This window comes from Nelumbo lutea, chromosome 8 (assembly GCF_056320005.1).
Source record: "Nelumbo lutea isolate HS-2025 chromosome 8, American lotus-T2T, whole genome shotgun sequence".
Lineage (NCBI taxonomy): Eukaryota > Viridiplantae > Streptophyta > Magnoliopsida > Proteales > Nelumbonaceae > Nelumbo > Nelumbo lutea.
In genome coordinates, this window is record NC_142691.1 from 25,017,893 (window position 1) to 25,043,966 (window position 26,074).

The window sequence follows — 26,074 nt, forward strand, 5'->3', positions numbered from 1 at the left end:
ACGTGATTTTATTGAGAAGCACTCAAGCAGCACCAGATATACATGTGATTCATGGTAAATATTGGAAGCATAGTAGATTCCAAGCTGAAGAATCCCTCTTGCTTGCTCTTGTGATTTGTGAAGCTTTGGCTGTAAGTACTACAATATTGCCTGCTTCCTTCTTCATGCAGGTTAGAATTTATAGTTTCTTGAAGAAAACTAAGAAATACAAAGGTGGAAAAAAGATTGAAGGTCATGGAGATGACAAAGTAAATAAGGAGCAAGATATTCTCATGAAATTTGCTAATATTTTAATGAAAAGGAAAAAGTTGATTGAGGTGCAAAAGCTTGAAAAAAATGAGAATGTGATTAGACCTTGGGATTGGGATGCCCATCCTAAGGTTTGCTGCCTTATGTCTTCTTCTTCTTCTTCTTCTTCTTCTTTTTTTCTTCTGAATATTTAAGAAAAGTTCTACTTATTTGCTTTTTATTTATGCTCGACTTTGAAAGACAACTTTCTGTATGTGTGCAGCTGGGAAGTTGTCTAGTAGAGTTATTAACTGAAACAGCTTCTGTACAACCTCCAGGTAACCAGTTAGGAGATAGTCCACTTGAAGTTCGACCAGCATTTTAGGCACATATTTCATACTCTACCAAAGAAACAGAGTATGACTTCTGTTGAAGATCAATCAGTTTCATGTTGTTTTTCTGAGTAAATGTTTTATGTTAGTTGTTAGATATGAGGTGGGGACCACAGTAGTTATGTGAGTCCAAGTTTTATTATTTTTTGAGTCTTATATATGCTGTTTTATGTTTTTCCGCCCTATAAGGGCATAGTTGTCTTTGTACTGCTCTATTATTTTTAGTATAAATAATAAGTGAAGGGGGCGGCCAGATTATTGCTCTCTTTTCTTTTCAAGATCTCTTCTTCTCTTCTTCTCCTTCTCTCTTCAAGAAACTACCTTTTCTATTCATATTTTTGAATTCAGCAGATTTCTACTACTACATTTCTGTCTTCAATAATTCATCCTCAACAATCTTTACCTTATTTGTCCATGACATAATCATGGTCCACTAGGTCACCAATCTGGATTATATGATAAGTGCTCCATTTCTGTGATGAGCATGGTCTTGAAGTTGTATTGGCTGGATGCTTATAGAAGATTATATGTCAACCATTTTTTCCACCACTGTTATATCTTGATTGTCAAAAATTTTAACTCTAGTTCTCAAAGAAGATTCTTTAGTTGATCTAAGTTTTGGTTTATTCTCAGTCAAGAATTGGCCAACTAATTAAGATGTTGGGGTTGAAGAGATGATCAGCTACATGTACTTCGGTGTTGGGTATGGAGTGTTGAGGATGAATTTATCATTAGCTCCATCACACTTTGTCTCTATATTTCGTCATGGTTATGATTTTTTTTGGTCCATACAGCTGGAGGGTTGGGAGGAGGTATGGTGTCATTGAATGTGATCCGCTAGTTGAGAGGACTTGATAGAACTTTAAGTTATCAACATATCAGCTGCTGATGCTCTATCCTGAATTGTTTGGGTGACTTGAGATGAAAATGACCATAAAGTTGTTTACTGTTGCATTATTTGATGGTTGTTTTCTTGTGAATATATGTTTCTTACATTAATATAAGATCAATATCATGAATACATATACTCTAGTAATCATCAAGGTTTCATCTGCATGAGTTCGTGTTCAGCTTCTAAATTGAATATTTTCTACTATTCTATACCATAATATTTATTTTTCTGACGTAAGAAATAAACATATTTTCTGTTGAAAAATTTAAAATATGCATTACCAGCCACTTAGAAATTGTCAGTATCTTATCTTGATTTTTCACCCTATAGCTAATTTTTCAGATGACTGTATTTGCAAGCTAAGCATATGGTGATTCCTTATGTGCCAATGTTGGTACCACCAAAAAGGTGGAAAGGGTTATCAAGGAGGCATGTTATGTCAATATGCAGTTTCTATTCCTCCCATCCCCAACCCAACTCTTTAATATACTGCTTTGAAGGAGGTATTTTCCGGATGGGAAATTAAACCAGATGAATTATGTACTATATGATATCATCTCGCACCAACAATGAATTGAAAACAAAGAAATACATAAATTGGAAAAAAACATTGCCTGGCCCTTCAGAAAGATGTTGGCACACTGCTTTTTGAAATTGATGTTATTACCTATATGTAAGCATATGCAATGTGAAGAAAAATACCTTAATTCCTTAGGCTAGTATTCAACTATAGAGACAAAAGTAGGAAAAAAATTCCCTAATTGCTTAAGGTGGGTGAGACTGTATTTCTACTGTCATCAGAAGAAAGTAGGGCAAAAAGTAGTTGCAGATCATTTTCAAACTTAAGGCAGCAATTGTCAACATCTTTGTAAGGTGATAGCTGGATATGTTGAAAAGTTACTATTCTAAGAATAAAAGGCGAGGAATCATACGTGCCCTTATTCATCCTCTTTTCTATCAGGCATGACAAGGATGGCCACTTCATAGGTTATGTGTCCTCGTGGGGCAAAGCAATAACAAGGTACAAATAAGAATGTTTCAGGAAAGTATATGCAAAAAGTATTTGAGGTAATAGTTCCATTTCACATAATTATCTTTAGAATATTCTTGAAGGTAATATTAATGATGCCATTACTTTTTGTCTAGCTAATAGCAGATCCTAAGGCATTATGTGGCATCCATCATTACTGCAGATATCACATCACTGTCAAAATAATACTCTCTTCTTCAAATTGTATTGCAGAGTGACCTTTTATCTGTCATTTGAGGTGGCCATATACTATATCATATATCATTATGAACCTGCATTTACAACCCTTATTTTCAGCATTTTATATCTTATCTACTCATGAACTTCTAACTCTTATTCTTCAATGAAAATATTGATATTTAGTTAATCTACTCATATTGAAGCTTCTTGGATGTATTTGGCTGCAAACATAAAGGAGGACTTTATGCTGTAAGCATGTCTATAAGCAATACATGGAACATACTTGCACATTTGAAGGGCCAACATTAAGTCTAAGGGCGGTCACTTTGTGTGAAAAATTGCCAAAGGTTAGGGTTGTACCTATAATCCAGTCTACCCCTCCCAAGGCCCTAAATAGCTGGGACCAATATTGGGTAATGCCTTCTAGAGTAACTTTTATACGTTTGAAATGTGAAAAATAAGCAGATCATCATCATCATCATCATCACATCATCCATGCCTTATCCCAACTATATGGGGTTGGCTACATGAATCGTGTTTAACGTCAAGTCAAATGGGATATTAAGAGGGGTATTATTTCACATGGGAGGTTTAAGTCCTATGCCAAATCACGAGGTATACGTATTTAGAAGAAACATTAGGGGAGGTTTAAGTCTTCTTACCCTAGATTATTTCTGCATTTTCCTAGACCTCAGTTGGTGTCAGATAAAATCACTTGGGAATCATTTGAAGAGCTGGAAGTTGGGGTTCTTAATAGGATGGGGAGAAAATTATATTCTATACCAGTAGCTGTAACTTGGTGAATTTGGATATGGAGAAATCTCAGGATTTTCGAAGACGAGTTGTTGATGCTAGGAGCTGATTAGGAGGGTAATGGGAATGCTTCTATCCTGGCTATCAGTACAGGAGCAATTCCTACCACACATTTTATTTATTCTGAATTTCTTTTTTCAAATAGCAAGTCTCTTTATTTGAACTTACTTTTGTCTAGTTCCCTAGTTTTATATACCATTCAGCATGCATATTAATTGAAAAAAATAGCAAGTCTCTTTATTAAGAACATTAAATTTCCTCTAAAAATGTGGCAAATCAGCATATCTAAAAGATAAAAAAATTTTTAAATGTTAATTTCATTTTTTTCAAAAATAATATTACTATAAGAAGTATTTAATAGAGCAATTTCATATCAATTAGCAACTAAAGAAGGTTATTAACTTTATAAGATAAAAAGTTCAAGATGGAGAGTAAAATAGAAAAAAACAGGGATGTAGTTGCTATTTTATTTAATTGATGAGAGGGGGAGAGAATTAAAAAAAAAAAGAAACCTCTCTATACTTCTATTCACTTATTCTTTCTTTTTTTCTTCTCAAAACCATTTGAGCTTTTAAGTTTCAATAGTAAAATCATCTACCTGATAGGACCAAACCAATAATGCAAGTTCTGGTTCTGAGTTTTGTGTCCTGATTATGATTGGGCCAGCACCTGTATTTGCTGTTTTGAACCAATTAAGACCCAAGTCGATTGTGTAATCAATAATATATAAAAGTGTTATGGGCCCGGGCGTAGGATCTCGTCATTGATCGGTCCACGGGGAGAACCTCTTGCTTCCCCTTGCGCCTTCCCTTGCATGCAGACCCTATTGTGGAAAACCGAATGGGTGATTTGTCCAAGAGACCACCCGAACTCTCTTCACTCTTCTCTTGATTGGAAACTGAATACTTTATTCCCAAATCACAGCTCCTTAAATAGGAGATTACAAGAGGAGACTCCTTACTCCATTCGACTAAGCTAGGACAATCCAACTTTAAATCAAACTCGTACTTCTAACAGACTTCTAACAGAACTCAGTTCTTATCTCTAATAGATAAGAATAGAATTAGATAAGTAAGAACAGAACTCCTACTTCTAACAGAACTCAGTTCCTATCTCTAATAGATAAGTAAGAACAGAACTAGATAAGTAAGAACAGAACTGGAATAAGTAAACTATTGGTGAGCTGGCAAGAAGAGCTGACATGGCAAGATAAGCTGCTGTGTGGGCCCCCCTCACTACTGCTGTCGGCGGCGGTAATTCTTCCCACGAATGCATCCACAACATTACTCCCCTCTTGGACTACGAGCTTGTCCTCAAGCTCGAATTCAGGATGGGTGTCGGGAAACACCGCCAAAGGAATCCCGGATAGGTGGAATGACTTTGCCCTCCTGGGTCGGGTTCCAATGAAGGGGTTCATCCTCATCTTCCTCTTGTTTCACCAAGAGGCAGAAAAGTCCCTTGCACTTGTGCCCTTTTAATAAAAGTTACTGTTATTGATAAAAAAAAAGGGTAGACTGATCACATTGTTTTCTGGACCAATAGGTTTGGGAGATTCACTAAGATCTGAGGTTACGGCCGTACTTCAAGGCTTGAGGCTGGGTAAGCACTAGGGCTTTCACAATCTTGAGGTGGAACTTGGAAGGGGATAAGTTACTAATAGGGTAGTTGCAGATTTGGGAGTTTGGACATATAGAGAGAAAATGAGGGAAATAATCTACTTAGCAAGGGAAGTTGGGGCATTTTTCAAGTGGATCAGGAGATCAGCAAATGGTTTGGCTGATACATTGGAAAAGCAAGGGACCTCTTTGGGCTGTTTGCAATCTTTGAGATTAATTTTGGGCCTTTAGGCTCAACACTCTTGTAGTAAGTGGTTGACATTCTCCTTAACTAAATAAGCAATGAAAGTTACTGTATCCAATAAAAAAATTTACTTTGTCAACATGTAAACAGATTATTATTTACTATCATTTCTATTAAGGTTTTGTATTTATCAATATAAATCTCCAAGTTGTCATATTATAGATGATTATAGCCTCCTCCTAAAGTAAAGGAGAAGGCTATAATGGTGTGGCAACCACCGGCTAGTCACAAGCTGAAGCTAAATTTTGATGGAAGCTCTCTAGGAAACCTGATTATCCTGATTAATAATTGGTTCAGTTCTGGTTCTGAGTTCTGTGTTCTGTTTATAATTGGGTCAGGACTGGTTCCACACTGTCCCAGATCTGACCTGATACATTGACAGCACCATTAGAGCTTAACAGTCCCAACCGTATGGCGGAGTAGCTATCTATCTCAAATAAGAAGTATTACAACTATACCAGACTTTTTGTATAGCGACTCAAAAGCCATTTTTCCTGAGAAGGATACTGCTTATCCCTTTTTTATTGATAATGATCAGATTTTGTTTTAAAAGAATAATAATAAGAGCTACTAGGTGAAGCATCATTTTCTCCAATAATAATTTAGTAAAATGATAAAAAGCATTAATACATATTTCTAGACTATTATCTCATTCCCAACCATTATATAAAGCTAAGAAACTAAGATCACTAACAAATTAGTAAATGACGATTTACTGATTTATTATGTATTTTGATGTTTTTACAAGGTTATATGATATTTTCTTTTCTTATTTTTAATTCTGATTTATTATAAATTCTAATATACTTATTTCACACTAGTAAATAGAAATACATTTATTCTGATTTTTTCAAATATTAAAGTTATAATACATTATGTTTTATTATAAATTTAATAAACTGATTCTCCTTTTTGTAGTATTAAGATTATGATAAATTCTGATTTCTTATAAAACTTAATGAATTTATTATGATTTTTATTACTAAACTTATAATAAATTATGATTTAGTATAAAATAAATATTTTAAAAAATACTAACTAGTTAATATTTTATTACTTGAAAAATATTTTATGTTTGATATTATAAAGTAATTAATTTATTCTTTTGTTTTTTATAAATATTTTATTTGAAATATTAAATGGAAATTATTAATGGAATAATTTATATTAATATACTGTATTATAATAATATAATATACTAATATATTATATTATTATTGTACATTAGTCGACATCCTGTCGACTAATGTAGGAAATGCCGACCGAAATAATGTAATTGTTATATAGGAAAAACTGTCTTTTTTTTTTGGTTATTTGGAATGATTTGGTCAACATTTCCGAAATATAGGAAATGCCGACCGAAATAATGTAATTGTTATATTACCATCCATTTTCATGTCGGTGAGCCTCGACATTGACATATGTCGGGCGACATTAGTGACATTTCGTGACATTTGAAACCATGGAGAAAATATTTCAGTTCAAACAGAACCCCAATCCCAATTGGACCTGAAAAGACTATTATGACATGACCTTGATCATTTCTAAATAATCTCCAACTCTGAGTTACCCAGTTTCCCAACACTGCATCCATCATACTTCAATTTGTCATCAAGTGAGAGTGGGAGTAAGATCTGATTCCTTATGGTTCTTCTAGTAAGAAAAAATGTAACCTCTAAGGATGTCAATATGTCATCAATACTGAAATTCTTGAAATTTTCCAACATTCTTATCCAGTAAGAATTTTTTTCTTATCCAAAAAAAATATTCAGTAAGATAATATCATAGAAATCAATTCAATTATTGTATGCTGTGACTGTTTCTCATAATTATTAGCAGAACTTTAAAAACCAAGAAAAGTAGATATGGGGATTTGCAGAAGTGAATGTAATCAAAGTAACTTTATTCCTTAGAGAGATGTAATATCTCTTCCATCCCATGTCTTTTCAAAATCCTCTCTACCACCTAGCTCCAGAAAGAGCAGGATTTAAAATTACCACCTAAAGACACACTGAGATCACCATCAACCAGGTTGATACCAGCTAAACAACCCTTATCCACATTCTTGGCAAGACTAGGGACAATCAGGGAACAATTGTTTTGGGAGTGGTCCCCTTGGGGAAGTAGTTGTAACAAAAAATTGTGTATAAGGGTAGCCTACAAAAAAGGGGGTTCTTGGCACAACCATTCTTGCATATCATTCTTACTAACAAAAAATAAAACTTGTGTTGTTGATCAAAAGAGAAGAAAAAAATGAATCCTGTCCAAATTTATCCCAGGGTTAAGGGGTCCTCTCAAAACATTTGATTAGAGCAACAAGATTCTTTATGCCTTCCTCACCTCTCTCCTCACAAAAGATGATTAGAGCAAGACGATTCTTTATACCTGTCCAATCAATGATGCCATATGCTTTCTCCAAGTCTAGTTTACACACCAGACCTCTCTTTCTCATCCTCATAAAATCTTGAACAGATAAGCTTATCTTTTTTCTGCCACTTTTAGTTAGAAAATGGATGGACTTTTCTCTTGAAATCTTCCAAAATGGGCAGAGCTTCCATTGCATTAAACATTTCCTTAGATCTTTAGATTGCTTCATACCAAATTTGTGAATATTGAAGAGTTTGCTTTTATGCACTACATCCTTGCAATGTCCCTAGTTGACATTGTTATCATGAGATTATACTAGTTCATGTTGATTACTGGACAAAGTTCAAGGATCCCAGTAGCTGAATTATATAAATGTGGCAGCCAACAACCTTAAAGTAGTTTCAAATAGCAAACTACATAGTCTCATTCGAAACCAAAAAGAATGATATAGGTACTAATCATGCCAAACCATTAAAGATATTAAACTTCATTGCATATCCTGTTTTGATTTTTCTTGCTTCAGAAATAGAATTAATAGTTTGCTCATTGCACATCTGCCATGAAAACATGTATATGATACCTATTTAAGTAAAAGAAATATTTATATTAAATGAATATTTTGATAATGTATTTATGCATTAAATCTTTGCATCATTGTTGTTTGGCTCAGTGGTTGTTGATCTGTAAGGATGTGTTTGATAAGAGTGCAAATGCCAAACTGAAACAAATTTGCACTCTGGTTTAATTTTGCTGGCATTTTGTAAAAAATGCATTTTTGTACCAAAAAATGACAGCAAATTTGTTTTTTTCCTGACATGTTTGCATTAAAATCGGAGCAATTTTTTGCAATTAAAGTTGGTCAATGTAAAAAAAGTATATTCCAGTCTTGGAATTTGTGTTTATACCCATCACAACCATATACATTTGGTTTGAATACAAAATTTATCAATGCAAAATCAAACCAAGTTTGCATTTTCATGAAGGGTACATATTTGTATTTGCACTCTTACCAAACACAGCCTAAAGAAAAACAAATTTAATATGAAATCTTTAAATCTTTATTCCTTCTTAATAAGGCAGGTGAGTTTGGAAAAAAAAATTTAAAACACGACATGAATTCAAATACTTCTGCTTATGATATATATATACTTCTTATGTTAGGTAACTGCCTACCACAGGGCTCTTTGAGGAAGCCTACCTCCTGAAGCAAGAGAGAGAGAGAGAGAGAGAGAGAGAGAGAGAGAGAGAGAGAGAGAGAGATTCCCAGAATCAATCTTGTTCCCTTCTGATCTTTCTTTCCTTATTTATAACTGTGATACAATCAGTTACACAATTCAGTTATACTAGCCTATCCACTTGTACAGTTCTGTTATGAATTCTGTTCAAGTGGTTGGCTTTCAGTTATATTGCTTAAAGGCTGACGTGGCCTTTTCTTGTACACTTGTTTCCCCGTTTCAGTCATTTGTGTCTTAACAGTTCCTCCTCCCTTGAAAGAGACCTTGCCCTCAAGGTCAAGATGTGGGAATCTATTCTGTAAGTCCAAGTAAGGTTCCCAAGTTGCATCTTCAAGTGGGAGACCTGACCACACCACCAATGCTTCTGGTTCGATTTAATGACCTTTGCGCACCCATCTGAAATCTGTTATATGGGTAGGTTCAGTTTGAACTTGGTTGTCTTCTGAAAATGATGGAAGGATTGTTGTCGTTATTGCTCCAGTTTTCGGCCATTTTTTTAATAGGGATACATGAAATACAGGGTGCAATTTTGACGTCGCTGGAAGGTCAAGTTTGTATGCCATGAACCCAATGCGGTCAACAATCTGAAATGGGCCGAAGTATCTGGGGCTCAGTTTGTTCCACCAGCAGCCTGCTACTGAAATTTGCTTGTTGTAGTTTAAGGAAGACTTGATCTCCAATTTGGTACTGAACTGGCATATGCTTCTTGTTGTACGAGTCTGTCATCCATTGTTGGGCACTTGGGCTCGATATAGGTGGGATTTGAGCTCTTGTAACACTACATCCCGTTGGAGAAATTGGTCTTCCACTGCTGCTACTGCTGTAGAACCTTTCTCATATGGAAGTAGGGTAGGTGGGTCCCGTCCATATAGAGCCCGGAATGGAATCATTCCTGCTGCACTATGATAAGTGGTACTGTACCACCATTCAGCCCAATGAAGCCACTTGAGCCATTGCCGTGGCCTATCGTTAGCATAGCACCTTAAATAGATTTCCAGACTCTGGTTAACCACCTCAGTTTGTCCGTTTATTTGAGGATGGTAGCTGGTAGACTTGAAGAGCTTCACTCCTTGTAACCGGAAAAGTTCTGCCCAGAAACGACTCATGAAAATTGGGCCGCAGTCTGAGACAATGGAGTTAGGGGTACCATGCAGCCGTGCCACCTCCTTAGTAAAAATCTCAGCCATCACTGAAGCTGTGAAGGGGTGGGAGACGGGGAGAAAGTGGCAGTATTTGGTGAATCTATCAACAACTACGAGAATGACGGACTTGCCATAGGAAAGGGGCAACCCCGTTATGAAGTCCATGGATATATCAGCCCACACTTGTGTAGGAATTGGGAGTAGTTGTAGCAGGCCTGCTGGGCTCTGGGTATCCGCCTTATTTTTCTGGCAAATGGCATATTGATTATGAATTTTTGGATCGAATTCCGCATGCCTTTTCAATGGAATTGGGTGGCTAGTCTCTTGTAAGTGTGCAGAATTCCTGAGTGGCCTCCTGTTGGTGATGAGTGGAATAGTTCAAGAAGCTAATGAATATGGGCTGAGTCCTATGGTGTCACCAGTCAGTGTTTATAAAATAACAAGTTATTCTCCACTATGTACCCTAGGTGGCTGGTAGGGTCCTCCTGGACATGTGAACTTAGCTTGCTCAATTTTGGATGTCTTTTGGTTTCTTCCCTTAACTGATCCATGAAAGAACATGTTGGGGATGTGAGTAATGGTGGGAATAGTTGTGGTTGGCGTGACAGTGCATCTGCCACTTTGTTAGTGTGTCCTGCCTTGTATTCAATGACATAATCATAGCCAAGTAATTTGGCTACCCACCACTGCTGTTCCAGGGATAACACCGACTGTTCCAACAAAAATTTCAAGCTCTGATGGTCAGTTCGTATGATGAACCTCCTCCCTAGAAGGTAGGGTCACCATCGCTCAACTGCAAGAACAACTGCTATCAGTTCTTGATCGTATACTGACCTGGCCCATCTTTGTGATGCCAATGCTTTGCTGAAAAAGGCTAGTGGCCTCCCTTCTTGCATGAGAACCGCACCCACTCCCTGGCTTGACGCATCACATTCAATGATGAAGTCCTTTGTGAAATCTGGAAGTGCGAGTGTCAGTGGAGATGAAACAGTTGTTTTTGGCGTCTCAAAGGCCTGTTGGGCCTCCATGGTCTAGCAAAATCCATTCTTCCTAAGTAAACTTGTCAAAGGTGCAGCAATCAGTCCATACCCTCTAATGAATCGACGGTAGTACCCTGTTAGACCCAAGAAGGCCCATAACTCCTTGATATTTTGAGGCTGGGGCCAATTTATCATACTTGTGATTTTTTTTTGGGTCTGCTGCTATAGTTCCGTTTTCAACTACATGTCCAACGTAGTGTACTTGAGTCTGTTCGAATGCGCACTTTGACTCCTTTGCAAAGAGTTTATGAGTCCTTAGTAATTCTAAGGTAATTTGTAAATGCACTAGGTGTTCATCCCATGTAGCGCTATATACTAGTATGTCATAAAAAAAACTAGTATAAATTTGCGCAAATGGGGTCGAAATACATCATTCATGAGTGCTTGGAACATAGCTGGTTCATTGGTCAATCCAAACGGCATGACCAAAAACTCATAATACCCATCGTGTGTATGAAGGCGGTCTTGTGGATGTCGCCATCATGGACCTGAATTTGATGATATCCTGATCTCGGGTCTAGTTTTGAGAATATTGTGGCCCAGACGAGTTCATCTAGTAGTTCATCAATCACCGGTATGGGAAATTGATCGTTCACAGTAATGTTGTTCAGGGTCCTATAGTCTATACAAAACCGCCATGCCCCATCCTTCTTTTTGACGAGTAATACCGGTGAGGAGAATGGGCTATGGTTGGGTTGTATAATTTTTCTATCAAGCATATCTTGCACTTGTCTCTTAACCTCTAGTTTCTGAAAATAGGGGTAACGATAGGGCCTTACATTCGTGGGTGCAGCTCCGGGCAGAAAGGGGATGCAATGATCATGGACACGTTCCGGTGGAAGTTCTTTAGGCTCTTCGAATACCACCAAAAACTGCTGAAATAACTGCTGTAGTTGTATGTGGAATTCCTCAGATCTGCTGGAATTACTTCCTTTGGCTAGAATTGGGCCGCTCCAATGGGAGTCTACCTGCATTAGAATGATGTGGGCTGGATCTGCTGCTTGTTTTCTTAGAGTGGCGAGCCTAATGGGCCCTGGATCCTTGGACATCTGCCCTTGAATATGGACCTGTGATTTTCCCACCTGAAAGTCCATTGAGGCGGGCCCGGTCACATATCACCGGCCCTAGTTGCCTTAACCATTGGACTCTGAGAACTACATCCGCTCCACTGATTTCTAGGGGATGTAGGTCTACTTCGAACTCGTGTCCTTGTATTTTCAGTTTTAACCCTGTGCATGTACTGGCACATACTAGGTTGCTCCCATTAGCTACGTGCACCCGGAATGTTGTGGATGGTTGGACCGGAATCCCTAGTTGTCTGACCAATGTTTGAGTAACGAAATTGAGGGTGCTGCCACTGTCTATGAGAACCGACACATGGCGCCCTTGTATCAGTCCCGTTACTCTCTAGTTTGAGAGGATGCAAGACCAGTTAAAGCTTGCAAGGATACTTCTGGATATTCTTTTGTTCACTGCTCCCATTCTTGGTTATCCACTGGCTCACCGATGTCAGCTGGTTCCTCTGTGTTCTCAATTTCGAGTTGAAGGAAGAATATCTGCTGGGTCTTGCAAAGATGGCCAGGTCCAAACTTGTCTCCACAAGCATAACAAAGGCCCTTTTCTGACGGGCTTGCATCTCGGCCCAGGTTAACCTCTTGGCTGGGGTGAGTGGGCCTGAACCAGAGTTGCCTTCCTTGCCTGTGATTCCCACTCCTGGTCTGGAATCCGGTTTGCCCAAGATACTAGGTTCCGGATTCGGTATACCTGGTCTAACTGCAGCTCCCAGAGGTCGACCAATCCTTCTTGCTCGATTCATTTTATCCTCATGGAGTCGAGCTAAGGCTGCTGCATCAAGAACGGTGGTGGGTTGCATGGCTTTAACCTCTAGTTGCAGTTCTTCCTTTAGTCCGCCGACAAAACTTCCGATGGCCACCCTTGCACGCGCACAGCCAATCTTTTGAATGTCATCTGGTAATCTTGGACGGAGCCGGTCTGTCATAATTTGGCAAGGCTTTTATCATAATTTTCAAAGGCCGATGTGCCAAATCTCATTGTTAAGGCATCTGTGAAGTCTGCCCATGTGGCTCTTGGGTGTCGTCGCCGGTACCACTGGTACCAGATGATCGCTTCTCCTTCTAGGTGCGCGGAAGCCAGGGGAACACAATCAGGTCCTGGCGTGTCATGGTAATCGAAATACCTTTCTGTTCGAAGAAGCCAAGATGTGTTGGATCACCCCCTGCAAAGATGGGAAACTTGATTCTTGCTGTTCTATTGGTTCCTGATCCGCTCCGGTGACTGGTATCGCTGCGTTCTTCTTGCCCTTCTCAATTTGAAACCGGCAGTACCTGTTCCAGTCATCCAAGCAAGGACACAAAGCTCTCCTTTCCTTTAATGTCTGCCGACAATCACTGCATCTCTCCATCCATGTTGTCAACCCTGTTTTCCATCGAGGATGACCTCGTGCTCGGCATCTTAGCTCTGGTACCAATTAGGTAACTGCCTAACGCAGGGCTCTTTGAGGGAGCCTACCTCCTGAAGCAAGAGAGAGAGAGAGAGAGAGAGAGAGAGAGAGAGAGAATTCCCATAATCAATCTTGTTCCCTTCTGATCTTTCTTTCCTTATTTATACCTGTGATACAATCAGTTGCACAATTCAGTTACTCCAGCCTATCCACTTGTACAGTTCTGTTATGTATTCTGTTCAAGTGGTTGGCTTTTAGTTGGATTGCTGAAAGGCTGACGTGGCCTTTTCTTGTACACTTGTCTCCCTGTTTCAGTCATATGTGTCTTAACATCTTATCCTTTGCTTCTTTTTGTTGTTGCATGGTTTTTTATGTATATTTTCCACTGTTTGTGGATTGACAATTATATGGAAACTGAAGTGAGCATTTCTTTCTTAGGATGGTTCATGCAATGGTTGGCAGCATTATGCAGCTCTTGGAAGATACCATTTATGCTTTCTAGTTACCCATTCTTCCATTCTTTTACTTATGGCTTTGGTTTGTTTGATTGGAAATATGGTGATATGGTCTCATTTCCTAATATTCCATATATTCAAGACAATTCATTTAGGTACTCAATCCCTTTAACCATTTAAACCTTTTATCGAAGTAGCCTTTGATATTTCCAACCTGATTTTATTTTAAGATTATTCATGTTGTGATGTACATGCCACAATTTCCTAATTGATCTTTTGTTAGATTTCAATAGGAAACTTTGACTTATGTTCTTTCTTCAACTGTTGAATTATGTTATATGATTATTCTGTTCTAATTTAAAAATTACCCAAATTGTCTTTTACTTCTGGCTTTGATTTGTATGATTGGAAATATGGTGATATTATGGTCTCATTTTCCTAACATCACATGTATTCAAGACAATTCATTTAGGTACTCTGTCCCATTAACCATTTGAACCTTTCATCCAAGTATCCTTTGATATTTCCAACCTGATTTTGTTTTAAGGTGATTCATGCTGTGATGTACATACCACATAATTTCCTAATTGATCTTTTGTTGGATTTCAATAGGAAGCTTTGACTTGTGTTCTTTCTTTAACTGATGAATTTTGGCATATGATTATTCTGTTCTAAGTTAATGAGTAACCCAAATTGTCTTATGCTTCATTATTTATGTTCAAACCCTTTTTTGATAATTAGCTATTTATGCTGGGTGTTTTCTCAGTTGGAAGCAACTGTTGTGAACTTGGTTTCTGGAGCAAAGCCTGCAGATGTATATTCAGAAATAGCAGCTAGGTATGATAATGTTTACCATGACTCTAGCTTCCTTGGACAAACGGAAATATTCATTGGTTCGATACAAATTTGGAGTTTCTTGGGATCTTGAAATCCCCCATGCTTCTTTTTTACAATCTTAGTTTTGATCACCATGAATTATTTCCTTTAAGCAACATAGCTATGTGTATTGGATGCATGCAAATACCTATCATCTTTTAGGTTCTACCTGGAAGATCGCTTTAACTCAAATTGTTCAAACAAATAATACTTTGTTTTATAGACATTCAATCTATGTTTTTTTTTTTTTAATTATAGAGTGCCTTTAGTTTGGGTCATCAGCATGGATAGTTGACTAAGCTTCATGATAGAGCCTGTTGGTGTGTTCAAGTTGTATCATGTATGCTGAAGGGAATATTTTGGGTAGAAAAGTTATAATCAGGGTTCTTAATGTAAATCTGCCTCATTAGGGTCTATTTTGTAATTTTTATATTTTTAATGTTAATATTAAAGCACCTCTCTCATTCGAGAGGGATAGATTTGGTGTGGTTGAACCCTAATTTTATTTTTCTCTTCCATCTTCTCTCTTTTCTCTTGTCTCTTCTCTCATAGCACTTAAGACAACTCAACCTGGCTACTTGTCTGTGTTCTCATCATTTTTTTCCTCTTCTTTTTCTGCTATAGTTATTTGTTTTCATACCTTTTTGTCTCATTTATGAGTACTTGTTCTATTCTTGTTTTCTAGACTAATCTTCTAAAATTGAGATCTATTTGTTCTTGTTGTCATGGCCCCCCCTATTTCTGTTATCAGTTTGTGTTGGACAAACTGATCTATTTTTACTTGTTCTATTATATGATGGGCATATTTGAGACTGGCTGATTAGGAGGATAAATATTTCTAGTATCTTATGTCCTTTATGCAATGAGGTTCCTGAATCTTCCAATCACCTTTTCAGCCACTGTAGCTTCGCTCTTCGATTGTGGGCAATGGCTTGGTCCTGTTTTGGTGTTCATTTTTGCCTGCCTGAATCAGTTCTTCAGCTTGTGCAGGGGTGGACAGCCAAGGATTTGAACAAAAGGGGCAAAATGCCATGGAGGACCTTTCTGGATGCTGTCTCTTGGTCTCTTTGGAAAGAAAGAAATAGTTGCATTTTTGACAATGTTCAGATTTAGACTCCTTAAGAACAACCTTACAGGTTTTTCATGCTCATGGTTGGGTGTACAAAGAGCTTTTCAGGGTGTCCAGATTATTTCCTTCTCGCAAGCTGGGCCTTTTTCTGAGTGATTAGTCAGTTATTTGTATATTCCCTGTTGGTTCGAGTGGTTAAATGTAGGTGGGCTTAGTTTAACTTTTATGTTTAAGTTCCTTAGTCTATTATGGGCCTTTAGTTATTGGGCCTAAACCTATTTTATTTTTCTTTATTATGTCTAGGTGTCCCATCACTAATAAGGGGCATTCTAGTCCTTTTATGTAATCTCTTATTGTAAATATATATATTAGCTTCTAGGGACGGCTAAGACACAATTGCCGCCCATTCTCAAACCTCTTCTCTTCTTCTTCCTCTTCTGTTGCTGTTCTCCAGCAAACATGGTATCAGAGCTCCATTCAGCCTAACTGGTTACAACTAGCTTCCTTCTTCTTTTCCTCTTCTCTGTTCTTTTTTTTTTCTCTCTTATCAACAGCAAGGTCTGTATCTAGGGTTTCTTTTGGTTGTAGGGCCCAATGGGAGTTTTTCCCAGAAGCTTATGCCATACTAGTGGTTCTGCAGCAGTTAGTGGCCATTCGGTTGATAGAGAGATTTGTGTAGAACAGATCTAGGTAGAAGGACTGAATAGACAGTCCTAGTTGGTGTCTGGGAGATTGAATAGATTGTAGGGGTGGTCACAGTCCAGGTTTGACCTCCAGAAGTGGTGTTGTTTTTCAGCCCAGAAGTGCTTCAGTACAGTTACAGAGGGTGTTTTCAGCCTTGTAACAACTCCGGTAAGTCTGAAATCTAGTTCCTTGTGTTGAGATTTCAGTTATGGTTATTGTAAGAGGAAGAATATGTCTTCAATAGCAGGTGAAGTGTCTTCTAAGGACAATAGGACTGGTGGGAGGTCTTCAAACATGGAAAACCCAAATCCGCATAACTTGCAGATCACCAGTGTGTTGTTAGATGAATACAACTTCAGAGAATGGTCTATTTCAGCCAAGTTTTTCAATACTTCCCAGGAACTTATGGGTTATTTAGGTGGACAGAAGAAGGAACCTAAAGAGAACGATGCTGATTACTCAATCTGGCGTAAGGAAAACGCTACTGTTATGTCCTGGCTGCTTGCCTCAATGACTCCAAGATTGGCTAGGACTGTTCAGCACTTCCCTACTGCATCTAATATTTGGGAGAAGGTATCCAAAACCTATAGACAGAGAAAGAACAATGCAAGAATTTATAGGCTAACCCTAAGATATTGTTGCATTGAGATAAGGAGATACGTCTGTTGCAACTTATTTTGCAACTCTAGAAGGACTATGGGAAGAACTTGACGATCACCTTGTACTTGATTGGGAAAATACAAGAGATAAGGAGAGGCATGCTAAACAAATTGAAGAAGGCAAAGCTTTTAAGTTCTTGGATGGCTTAAACCCGATGTACGAGAGCATAAGATCCCAAATTTTGGGAAGGGATGAAATTCCAGATTTACATCATGTTTACCATCTTGAAAGGAATGAAGAGGTTAGAAGGAAAGAGATGCAAGTTGACACCCAAGTACAGCTTGTTGAGCATTCAGCCTTTATTTCTTTAACCCAAAAAGGGGGGCAAGTATTCAAACAAGAGGCATCTTAAGTGCTTTCATTGTGGAGGTGACAGGCATTTGAAAGAGACTTGCTAGATTCTTTATCCTCATTTGAAACCAGTTGCATTAAGGAAAGACAAGAAGCCTCAGAGGAGTCAAACAGCAAGTGGAAATGTTGTTATAAGCAACAATGGTGAGAGCCCAAAGAACACATCTACAGTTGCACCTCCTCCTATGGGACAGACTACTAATTCCTGCACATCCGGGTCTTTGATTTCATTGCTGATCAGGTATTGTCTCTGCTTACAGTGTAACTTGTCCTATAGGGTCTAATTCTTGGATTATTGATTCCGATGCTATTGACCACATGGCACACATGTCTTCTTTACTTTCTTCTTATTATTTGATGTCTAGCCAAGATAAGATGAGAGTTGCTAATGGTTCCCTCTCCACCATTTCTGGGAAAGGGGAGGTTGACCTAAGCAAGGATCTCTCTCTTAAATCTGTTCTACATGTTCCCAATCTTGCTTCCAACCTCTTATCTGTTTCTAAGCTTACCAAAAATTTAAATTGTAGTATAACATTCTTTCCCACTCATTGTGTCTTCCAAGACAGATTGACAAAGAGAACAATTAGGAGTGGTCATGAGTTTGGAGGTCTCTATTATTTTGATGCAGACATTAGTTAAGCCTCACAATCATCTGCTGTCAGTGGCCGAGATAATGAGGAATCAGTAGCTAGGTTACATTTATGGCATGCTAGACTAGGTCATTTACCTTTTTCTTCAATGCAAGGATTGTTTCCTGAGTTGTTCAAGTGTGTTTCGATCAGAGTTTGGTTTGCGAAGTGTGTCAGTTGTCAAAACAATGTAGAACTCTTTATCCAATTTCTAGTAATGAATTTCAAGCTCCTTTTGATTTGGTTCATTTTGATGTTTGGGGCCCTTCACCTCTTATTTCTATAGATGGTTTTTCGTTACTTTATCAGTTTTATCGATCACTATTAACGATGCACATGGATCTACTTGTTAATATGGGTGTGATGAAATGCCACGGATAACCATGGCATTTTGTAAAATGATTGAAACTTAGTTTGGCAAAAAAATGAAGCAATTCCATTCAGATAATGCTGCTGAATATTTTGAAAGCTCCTTGAATTTGCTCATGGAGGATACAAGCATGCTGCATCAGTCATCTTGTGCTAGTACCCCTCAATAAAATGGGGTTGTTGAGCACAAAAACAAACATTTATTGGAGACAGCTCGGGCCTTACTATTTCAGCACAAGGTTCCCAAGCACTATTGGTCCCAAGCAGTCCTTACAACATCATATCTGATAAATCGGATGCCACCTAGGGTGTTGGGTACGAGAACTCATTTCTCTGTCCTTTGTCCTAACCTTCCAGATTTTTCTCTTCCTTCTAGAATCTTTGGTTGTGTGTTTCATTCATGTCAAGGATCCTAAGAAGACTAAGTTGGATCCTAGGGATACTAAAAGGGTCTTTCTAGGGTACTCTCCCACACAAAAAGGTTATTAGTGCTATGATCCAGTTACCAAGAAAAAATATGTCACCAAGGATTTGGTGTTTTTCGAGTCTCAGTCCTATTTTTAATCTTCCAAGAATCCTCTTCAGGGGGAGACTAGTGGGATGAAAGAGGATTCTTCTTCTCCCTCTTTTTTTGTGCCTCTTTCAGCCTCGGGCATTCCATCTTCTCCTCCTAATCCTCCTAGTTTTAGCAGCCCAGGTGAATCTAGTGAGACTCCCATTGAACCTGTTACTGCACCTGACTACCCAGGTGAATCCAGTGGGACTCCCACTGAACCTGTTACCACTCTTGATGTTGAGGATGTGTTGATAACACTAATAGGCAAGCAAAAAGATATGAGAATTCCCTACAGAAGAAGGAAAAAAGATCCTCCAACTTATGACAAAAACCAATTGGACTTGGATCAATCTGTCTCAATGGTTCCAGGTAATCCTATCACTCATACTTCTGATTTGGATCTTTCCATTGCTCTTCGTAAGCCTACCCGTTCTTGTACTACCCAACACCCCATTGCTGAATATGTTTCTTATTCATGTTTGTCTCATCGTTATTACTCCTTTGTGTCTGTTCTTTCTTCTGTTCATGTCCCTATTAGGTACTCAGAGATAGTGTCTGACCCAAGATGGAGAGAGGCTATGAATGAAGAAATGAAAGCCTTAATGAAGGCCATAATTTGGAATTAGTGGATCCACTAAAAAGGAAGAGCAATGTGGGATGTAAGTGGGTGTTCACTGTAAAGCATAAGGAGGATGGGTCCATTGAAAGATATAAAGCTAGGCTAGTGGCGAAGGGGTTCACTCAGAAGGAAGGGATTAACTACAAGGAGAATTTTGCTCCAGTTGCAAAGTTTAACACAATCCGGGTTCTATTGTCATTAGCTACAAATTTCTCATGGGAGCTACATCAGTTGGATGTGAAGAACGCTTTCCTAAATGGTGATCTACATGAGGAGGTATTCATGAATCCTCCACCTGGTTATGATTTTGATGGGAAAGTATGTAGGCTAAGGAAAGCATTATATGGTCTTAAGCAATCCCCTCGAGCTTGGTTTGAAAGGATATGTGGGGCCATGAAGAAAGTGGGATACACTCGGAGTGGTGCAGATCATACCTTGCTCATAAGGAAACAGGATAGCAGACTTACAACACTTATTGTCTATGTGGATATGGTAATTACAGGAAATGGTCCAGAAGAGATAAAAGGATTGAAGGAGTTCTTGGCATCTGAATATGAGATCAAAGATTTAGGTCATCTGAGATACTTCCTCGGAATTGAGGTTGCAAGGTCACAAGAGGGCATTTATATATGTCAAAGGAAGTATGTCCTTGATCTTCTAGAGGAGACAGGTATGATGGGGAGTAGACCAGCAGATACTCCAATAGAGCAGAATCATTGTCTACAGGAATCGATTAGAGAGGACTACCCTGATAAAGAAAGATACCAAAAGCTAGTAGGAAAATTGATATATCTATCTCTTACTCGACCTGATATTGCTTATGCAGTGCATGTTGTCATCCAATTCATGCACTCTCCAAAGATTCCTCATATGAAAGAAGTGGAAGGGATCCTCAGGTATTTGAAAACATGCCCAGGAAAAGGAATTTTGTTCAGAAAGCACAAAAAAAATTGAAATTGAGGTGTATACTGATGTAGATTGGGCTGGTTTTGTTGGAGATAGGAAGTCTACTTCTGGATATTGCACATTTGTTGGAGGGAATTTGGTTACTTGGTGCAATAAAAAGAAAAATGTGGTTGCTAGATCAAGTTGAAAAGCTGAATATCGGGCTATGGCTCATGGTGTTGCTGAACTGATGTGACTTAGGACCCTCTTTGGTGAGCTCGGGATAAAGGTTGAGTGTCCTCTCAAGCTGTATTGTGACAACAAGGCTGCCATCAACATTGCAAATAACCTACTGCAACATGATAGGAAAAGCATATTGAGATTGACCGACACTTTGTTAGAGAGAGGATTGTCTCGGGTGAACTTTGCATTCCTTATACTCCTTCTAAGATGCAGGTTGCAAATGTTCTGACAAAAGGACTATCTTCAATGAAGTTCTTAGGCTTACTTGGCAAGCTAAACATGACCAACTTTAAAAAAAAAAAAACATGACTGACATCCATGCTTAGCTTGAGGGGGAGTGTTGGTTCGAGTGGTTAAGTGTTGGTGGGCTTAGTTTAACTTTTATGTTTAAGTTCCTTAGTCTATTATGGGCCTTTAGTTATTGGGCCTAAACTTGTTTATTTTTCTTTATTATGCCTAGGTGTCCCATCACTAATCAGGGGCATTCTAGTCCTTTTGTGTAATCTATCATTATCTATCTATCTATCTCTCTCTCTCTCTCTCTATATATATATATATATACTTCTAGGGCTGGCTGAGACACAATTTCCGCCCATTCTCAAACCTCTTCTCCTCTTCTTCTTCCTCTTCTGCTGCTGTTCTCCAGCCAACATTCCCATTATACAGGCTTTCATATATATATATATATACTTCTAGGGCTGGCTGAGACACAATTGCCGCCCATTCTCAAACCTCTTCTCCTCTTCTTCTTCCTCTTCTGCTGCTGTTCTCCAGCCAACATTCCCATAGTACAGGCTTTCATTATACATGGGCTGATGTAATTGGCTTTTTCCATTAATGCAATTCAATACTTTACCTTAAAAAAAATTGAATCTTGATTTTTTCCCTTCTCATCCATGATTTCCATGAGAAATAATTCCCATCTTATCTTCTAACCATTTTTTATTATGGTTGCAGATGACTAATAAACAAAAATTTTTGCATCCAACTTCTGAGAAACAAGCAAATGATCTAGGAATGTGCAACAACTTTCTGGGAAATGTGAATTCAAGAAAGTCATCTGTGCCAAATATATCATTATTTGGAGTCAACAAAAAATGCTAGATTTGATATTCACTCTCAACACAAATATAAACAAGACTAGCATTTAGCCAACATTAATTGCTAACATGATGATTTAAAGAAGAGTTGGTTATTTTCCCCTTTTTGTTTATGAAAATTGGCATGTTAACATGGGTAACTTGGGGCATGGTTTGTATAATCCCATGGATGTTAGTCTCCTTCCTCCTCTATCTCATTTACACTGAAAGCCCAAGTGATTCTGGCAAGGTTGGCTTCTTATACTGTCATTCTTCTCTCTCTCTCTCTTTTGGTTTATAAACTTAACTGACAGAAGATGCAAATATTCCTGTAGTAAGTGTAGTTATCATTCATTGGGAATGCCCCTTGGTTTCTTGTGTAAATATTCTCATGCTTTGTCATTGCCCTTACATCTATCCACTATTTGAGCTTAGATTGTCATATCATAGTTAAATATTAGAACGTCCAAACTGTATGGTTTCTTATTATATTAAATCTTGATTGGAGTTTCTTCATCAAAATAATAGTTTCTTGATAAAGGAATATGCAATATATTACATTGGCAGCCTATGTACAACACATCAGCACTCTTGTTGAAATAGTAATATGCACATAAGCTTTTATGTGCCATTTGATGTATCATGTGTGGACGGAGGGACCACTGTTTGATGCATTCCACTTGTTTTCTATATCCTTGTTATTTTTAACCGAGATGTTCATCCCAGTGCAACCCATTGAATCCTACTTTTCTATGTCTATTTTATGTTTAATATGCATTGTTTATCAAATTTGTCAAAATAGGTTTGCAAGAGGTGACTTGATGGTGATGAGTTTATCATATCATCAATGACAAAAGTTGCAAATTGCTTTAAAGGATGCACAATTTTACTTAAGAAAGGCTATAGCTTGGCAGATCTCATGAATCATAATTTTGATATTCGAAAGGTAAGCTCTAGAAAAGGGGAAAATGAGAAGAAAAAAAACTAAGGCCGTGTTTGGTTGCAATGCAATTTTATTTGCAGTAGTACAAATATATGGGAGTGCAAATGAAAAAAAAATTGCAAAATTTGGTTTAATTTTGTTTTGGATTTTACTTTATTATGCTTTAAGTCTTATTTTACTTCATTTTTACTGCAACCAAACAAAGTAAGGTAAAATTCAAAAAATAAATAAATCAAAATTTACACCCAAAACATTTGCACTGCCATAGTTTTGCATCAGTGCAAATAAATTTGCACTGCAACCAAACACAGCCTAATAAGGGAAAATTGCTATATGGAGCACTTCTAAAATTTCATTTACAGTAAGGTAATGTGAAGTATATTTATTGAGGAGAAATTCTGCCCACTATTTTACTCCATTCCTATTTTATTCAATTTTTGCCCACTATTTTAAAATGGCTTTTACACGTCTAATCATTCTTTTTATTGATTTCTATCTTTATTGGGGAGAAATTCATTAAAACTGAAGTATATTTTCTCTGTTTTCCTTTGTATTTCCACTTTTACACACAACCAAACTGCTGAAGTGCAAGTCAGTTGTCATATTTCCAACAACATGATTCCAGAAAGTTGTGTCAATCTTATGGTGTATGGTGCAGGGGAAAGAATATAGAGATATTCATCTTTTTGTCCTTAGTTGATAAAATAATAAGTAATACAAAACATGGTTTGTATTAGATCTGGGACTAACTTTAGAAACAAGAAAGATCAATGGAAATAGTTTACTGTACCAATTTGGCAGAGTTTTTTTCCATAGTTGGTAAAGAGAATTTAAATCATACACCTCTTCTTTTTGTAACTTTCCCACAAACTATTACAGCATTAAGTTTGCAGTGTAATAAGAAACAAGGTGTTTATACCATTCTTCTGAGAATCAAGATTCCACCACTTCCACAGTATGGATTCTCTCACAATATGATCCCCTGAACTTCTAATATCATATGCATTTTTCATGGTTCGTTCAATCCGTAGGTAATATTTAAGTTGGTAAAATTTAACTTAAGAATTAAGATGGATCTTATTATTTCTCATGTTCCAGATTTTATCTTGTTTAGTTTTTTTTTTTTTTTATATTTTATTTGTCATTCCCTTTAGCTCGATGCACATTTTGGGTGTTTCTCAGGCGGATGTTTGGGGATGAAGCCCTTGGTTCTATGGACATAGAGGTGGCTAGAAAGGTGGGAGCTGCATCAAAATTTACTAAGAGATGGAGCTGTGATTGCTTTCTGTCCAGATGGATGAAGCTTCTTGAAGATGCTTGCCATAAGGCAGGATTTATTGTTCAGCCAGAAGTAGTCCCTTCTTTTCTATATGATGTTGATCTCAAGACTCTCCACCAAATGACTAGTTGTATATTTATAGAGAACTCTGGTGTTGATGGTGTCTTTTTCATGCTTGTCTTATTTACTAGAGTCGGCCATTCGTTTTTGACATCCATGTTTTTCACATCAATCATTGTTGTATTTCTTTTCATGATCATCTCCTTAAATTAATTTGCTGAATTAGTGAATTCCTGTATCTATTTGAGATGTTGATTTTGGTGGTTGGCCTACATGAATTGGCTCTTGTGGGGTTCATAAGCCATCTGAAATGAAAATTGTGATTGTAGTTTTATACTTTTCAACATCATTTGTAACCACAATGTTCTCTGAAGTGGAATCTCAAAATAACCTCATTTCTAGATTTCCTTAGCAACTGAGAAGGATTCAGTTTAGATGGTTTGACTGAGTTGGCAGGATTCCCATCTGAGACCAATAAAATAGCTGAAGTGTTTGTAAACTATATTTGCACAGCTTCTTCCTATTGAGTTCACATCTCTGCCCCACAACGTCCCACAGCACATCCCCGGCGTGTATTGGGAACATCTCCCGATGAGGACGTCATCGGTTCTGATGCTATCATCGGGAGATGTTCGCAATATATGGCGGGGATGTACTGTAGGACATTGTGGGGCGGAGATGTGATCGCCTTTCTATCTACTCTATTAATTTCAAATTCAATAAGTATGTGTTTCTTTGAAATACAGTTCCATGATTTTTTCCCCGGTAGTTGGTATGAACTCAACTGCAAGAATGGTTCGGTCCTCAATCCAAGTACTAAGCTGGCAGATCACCCGCTCCAGTCTTGTATCACCCTGGCCTTGTTGAAGTGCAACTGTGGTGCAGCCTTTGGTATGCTGGATGGTTGTATTTCCCTACATGGTTTTAAAATTTCCGTTGACTTGGATGGTTCAAACTGGAAACCGGTCAAGGTTTTATGTCCGGTACTCCGGTTATACTCTGACCAGTGTTTGTTAAAAAAAAAAACACTGATCTAGACAGTTTAACCGTTGAACCGTTCGACCTAGTCTCTCTTGTTCTGTCAATGGTTCTCTCTACTCGACCCTAGTCCTAGTGCCTAATATACCTAAAGCTATGTTTGGTTTGAAGGAAAAGGTAGAGAAAGGAACAAAAAGGTAAAAACTGATACAAGGTTTGTAAATGTTTCTCTATCTTTCCCTTCTTTTTCCTACTTTTTCCTTCAAACCAAACACAGCGTAAATTCACCAGCCTAGCCTAGCCATGATTAATATTAACAACTTTGAAACCTTAACCTCTTAGTGGGACCTGTGGGACTTAAATGCCATAAATTACAACATATACAAGGGGGTGTAACTTGTATTATATTTTCAAAACAATTGGCGTCATGGTCGACCCATTTAAGCTGGATGGTTGAACCATTCACCCAAAAATCAGATACAATGATGGTTCCGTTTCGAGATCGGTTTTTAAAATATTACTTCTAGCATGTGTAATAGAGATGCAAACAGCCGGCGTCTCAGGGCTATCCATTTGGGGTGTAGAGATATGTAGGACGAAGACCCAGTGCTAGACATTATGTTTGGAAGATTCTTGAGCCACACTTTTCTTGGTTAGTTGGATGGTTCGCACCCATATCCTCTCAGATCTTCACCTTCT

General features: G+C 37.8%; 1 long non-coding RNA gene across 1 annotated transcript; it reads left to right on the forward strand.

Moving 5' to 3' along the window:
* Nucleotides 1-2,471: 2,471 nt before the first annotated feature.
* On the forward strand, nucleotides 2,472-24,691 carry LOC148843455 (uncharacterized). The gene is made up of 3 exons (XR_016103069.1): nucleotides 2,472-2,533; nucleotides 14,862-14,932; nucleotides 24,241-24,691. It is a non-coding gene; the product is annotated as an uncharacterized LOC148843455 (long non-coding RNA).
* Nucleotides 24,692-26,074: the final 1,383 nt, after the last annotated feature.